A 5,037-nucleotide genomic window follows, 5' to 3' on the forward strand; every position below is an offset into this window, starting at 1 on the left:
CCGTCATTGTTGTTTGGCAGGCTGGGCTGGATTTGAACCTGCCACCTTAGGTGTATGTGGCTGGCACCTTAGCCACTTGAGCCACAGGCGCCGAACCTGTTCTCCCTTTTCTTAATGAGAAGTTGCGATAGGATAAATACATCCAAGCAACTATAGCCATGACACATGCTGTCTTTAAAGTTCATGCTTAAACTTCTGGAACACAGATTCCCAAATGTGAAATGATAGTCCCTATCAGAACATGTGGCCAACAAACTTATGTTAGAATGCTGATCCTTTCTTACCATCATCTTTATTTTCTGTAAATACAGGGCGTCCATACATTTTAGTGTCCATAGACAACTATTTTAAATTGCACACGAACTTTATGGACACCATGTATAAGAAGATTGCATAGGCTCAGCTCCTGTAGCTCAGCGGCTAGGGCGCCAGCCACATACACCAAAGCTGGTGGGTTTGAATCCAGCCCAGGCCTGCCAAACAACAATGACAACTAACAACCAAAAAACAGCCGAGCGCCTGTAGTCCCAGCTACTTGGGAGGCTGAGGCAAGAGAATTGCTTAAGCCAAAGAGTTTGAGGTTGCTGTGAGCTGTGACACCATGACACTCTACCAAGGGCAATATAATGACACTCTGTCTCAAAAGAAAAAAAAAAAGAGGATTGCATAAAACAATCCTTGACACTATAATTAGGTCAAATATCGTCTGATTATTAGGTTTCTCACTAGGTTTAATTGATCTCTTCCACAGACTACAGAAATAACCCCTTTTAGGACAATAAAAACCATCAGACTTGGGACTCCATGTATTTTCTTTCTTTCTTTCTTTTTCTTTCTTTCTTTTTTTTCTTTGAATGTAATTTATTTCACACAACATAGGGAAGAAGCAAGGGCAATGTCTGTAACCAAAATGTTGGTTTAGGCTTAAAACAGTCTTTGGTTTAACCTAGACCTTCTCATGTTTGGAAGAATCAGGTAGATGGCCCCTCGTGTAATTGCACTTTTAAGGTCATTATCGTTCCTTGAAAATGTATTTGTACTGTATGAGTTTCATTTTTAACCACCTTGATCCCTGAAAATATAGGCTTTTTTCTGTTTGGTCCCCAGCTCCACATCTTGGCTTTAAGTCATGGGCATAGGTCCTCAAATGTAACCTCCATGCCACAGGCCAGGCTTGGACCACAGTGTTCTCTTAGCTCTGGTGTAACATGTAACACCCTGGGGCCCCTCCCTGGGCTTTGCTTCTGCCCACATGGTTCCTTTTCTCTTCAAGAGTCAGTTCAGCATGGAGGTTAAGGGTGTGCAGTCGGGAGCCAAATGGTTGGCTTCTAATTTTGGCTTGGCCACTTAGTAACCATGTGATCTTGTGGAAACAACTTGACCTCTCTATCTCTCAGTGACTCATCTATAACGTGGGACTAAAAATACTTCCCTCCTCAGAGGTGGTTGTGAGAATTAATTAGGTAGCTCATGGAAAATCTTTAGTACACCCTCTAGCACATAGCTACTGTTGAGTGAACATAGGTTGCTATTTTTTATATTAACTCAATTTATGTTTTCTTTCTACCTTCCATGGTGTTTTTGCAGGCCTAAAAATAGTCTACTGAATCACCAATGTTTCCCACACCTGGCCTTCTTTTCAGCAGGTTGCAGCAGAGAGAGTTGGACTTTGAAGTGAGATAGTCCTGGTTCATCACTGTGGTTGCACAACTTACTACGGACTCTTGGCTACTTGCGGTGCTCAATGTCCCTAAGGCTCAGTGTTCTCACCTATAAAGTAGAGATAATTAAAGAGTTTGGTGAAGATTAATAGGTGTCCTTAGCCCTCCCCTACCAGTTATCATGGTGCTCTGCCCATAGTAAATCATCAGAGAAAATAAGCTTACCACTCTTTCCTGGTATCTCAGTGGTTCTCAACCTTCCTAATGCCGTGATGTATTTTCACTGTTACAAAGGGGTCATGACCCACAGGTTGAGAACCGCTGTTGTATCTGAATTTCCAAAAGATTCCACGCAGATCATCCAAACTCCATCTGGGATCACCACTGCCTTCCCCACATTCTTCCCTCAGCAGAAAAACCACATCTTTAAATACAACAAGGGATATACCAGTAGAGTGGTTAAAAATCTGTTTCTGATTCTTTCTTTTCCTCACATTTATGCTGGGTGATTTGGGCAAATTTTGAATTTTCTGACATTTTATTTTCTTCTTCTTAAAGTAGAGATAATGACACCTGCTTCAAAAGGTTGTGGCGAGGGATCAACTGAAATTGACTCACTCAGTGTATTTTGAGCACCTGCTAAGTGCCAGCCATAGTGCTAAGTACTGGGATTTCAGTCGTGACCCAACTGTGTGGTGCCTAGCACAGCACCTGGTATACAGGAAGCTTGGGCATGTCGTGGCTGTCACCATCCTATCTGTGTTATGCTACATAAGCACAGAATGATTCAAATGCAGTTTCAACCCTCTAGTCTCAATCAAAAGAAATAAATCCTTGACTTATCTTTGGAATTCTTGGAGGATATGTCTTCCCACAGAGGTATCCAGCACTGGCATTTAGCTGCCGTAAAAAGTCAGGTATAAAAGGCATTCAGATGGCTCCAACATACCACACAGGTTGTAAATGACCGGCACAGCATGTCCTGTTGTGCAGTTAGTACCTGATTGGAGGAGTAGAGCAGCCCAGATAACTCTAAAGAGCATAGAGTGTTTTCAAAATTAAGAGACTGAAAAGTAGAATGGATAGCTGGTGGGATATTCATAAAATGCAATAGGGTACAGTGATGAAAAAGATTCTTGTTACAGGTAACAAAGTGGAAATCTCCCAAAGATCATGCTGAGCAAATGAAGTCAGACAAAAGGAGTACGTAGTGTAGGATTCGATGGATATGATGACCGAGACAGACAAAATTACTCTATAGTGATAGAGATCAGAGACTGGGAGTGTCATGAAGGAAGCTTGGTAGATAGATAGCTTTATACATATGTGTATAGATATACACAAACACGTAGAATTTTATCAAGGAACATATTGAAGATGTGTGTAATCATTGAATGTAACATTTACATCAATAAAATGTAACTTAAAAAATTGGGTGGTCATTATGTGTATATATATGTGTCTATATATTCTATACACATATATAGAGAGAGAGACACACACACATATATCTATGCATGTATTTTTTCCTGTCTCTCTTGCCACAACTGGTTGAGGCTGGTATTAATGAATTTGTATTTTCCAAAGGTTTTGGGGTTTTCCCTTCCTTTTTCAAGCTTCGTGGCTATACTTCTGGAGAAGGAAGCTGATGAACAGGTAGTGGGGAAGTAGCTGAACAAACGCTAAAGTAGTCTTGGACTTGAACTGTACTGTCGGTGGTCCTTAAAGTAGACCATCTGACTGTGGATCACTGCCCATGTAAGTGGCTATTATGAATCCCCCCACCCTGGTATGGGCAGTGGTGCCCTGAGGTGCCTTCCATTGGCTCAGACTAAATAGGGTAATTGCAATTATAAGACATAGGTCTCTAGTCCCCCAAGTTATTATGAGTGGCTGATAATGGCCTTAGTGGTGCTGGGATGGGACCGAGGTAAGAATGGGGTGAGGATGACAGGCCAGAGCAGGGACCTGCACACAGCTGTTGGCATCTGTTCTTCTTTTCTTTAGGTTTGGGTGATGCCTGAGTCGCAGGGGTGGTGCCGACCTAGTGTCCTGTCTTTCAGACTTCGCAGCAGGATGCGCCCTTATCATGCCTGTGCAGAGCACTTGTTCCCCAAAGTTTGAAAAAGAAGTTAATGGATCGTTAAAGCAGTCACTTTGTTATATGTGATTATGCTCTGAGCTGGGCCGGTAGCCATGGAGAGGAGAGGTGTGGGCCTGCAAGAACTCTGTATGTCTGTGTGTGTGTGTGTGTGTGTGAGAGAGAGAGAGAGAGAGAGAGAGAAAGTCAGAGAGAGAGAGAAAAAAAAATCAGAGAGGGAGAAAGTCAGAGACAGAGAGAGGAGAAATTCAGAGAGAGAAAAGACAGAGAGAAAAAGACACATAGAAAGTTACAGGGGGAAAGAGAGAGAGAAACTGGTTAGGAGAAAAGAGAAAATGGAAACCGAACGAAGCTGGGAAACTGGAAAAGAGACACTAACTACTAAAGGATAGTTGCTTGACAACCTCCAAATCATAATTAGGAGAAACTTCCTGGCCTCACATTTTCCACATAAACACTCCGGTGCTGGGCATAGTTCATGGTTCCCTGACTGCTGCACAAGGAGAGCCTCTGTCCAAACCCAGCAGCCATTGACGTCACAGACGGAGTGTTTCGGAGCCATGTGCTCCGCTCCCCTCATTTATATGTTTGACCCTAACCTTTCCCAGATGTGCAACAGTTCTTCCTTCCAAAAAGGGAGTTTCAAAACCGGGCATTGTGTGCTCTCTGAGTCCAGTCCTGCAGTGAAAAGAAAAGTCCAAATTCCCGAGTTTTAGGAGCAGGCTTGTGCCCCGGAGCCGTCTCTGGGCAGTTTGGTGTCCTCTCCGGAGGCCTCTATGATGAGCCTTCTTTGTTTACAGGCTTCTGATCTCAGGCTCCAAACTGCTCCTCAGCATCTGCCTGGCTGTCTCCCTTTTCTGGCCACAGAGAAGTGGGAGGTCAACAAGGCAAACACAGTTAGGATTCGGCTCCAGCCTAATCCTCTGCTCCTGCCAGCTCTCCCTGCCTTCCTGGCTCTGGTTACACAAGTTATTTGCAGTCCTACTAAGACTTCTTGGTGACTCATGGCCTGGAGGCTTTGCCTACTTAGTTTAGGCTGCTGTCTTCTTCATTTTCCTTTCCTTTTCCTTTTCTTTTCCTTTCCCCTCCCTCCTTCCTTTCTCTCTTTCCTGTCCTGGGTTAGAGTGCTGGGAATCAGTCTAGTTCACAGCTATCTCAACCTTCTAGGCTCAAGAAATCCCCCTGCCTCAGCCTCTTGAGTAGCTGGTACTACAAGTACCCAGCACAACACCTGGTTAACGTTTTCTATTTTTAGGAGAAATGGGTTCTTGCTCT

This window comes from Otolemur garnettii, unplaced genomic scaffold (assembly GCF_000181295.1).
Source record: "Otolemur garnettii isolate 467f Iridium unplaced genomic scaffold, OtoGar3 scaffold00162, whole genome shotgun sequence".
Lineage (NCBI taxonomy): Eukaryota > Metazoa > Chordata > Mammalia > Primates > Galagidae > Otolemur > Otolemur garnettii.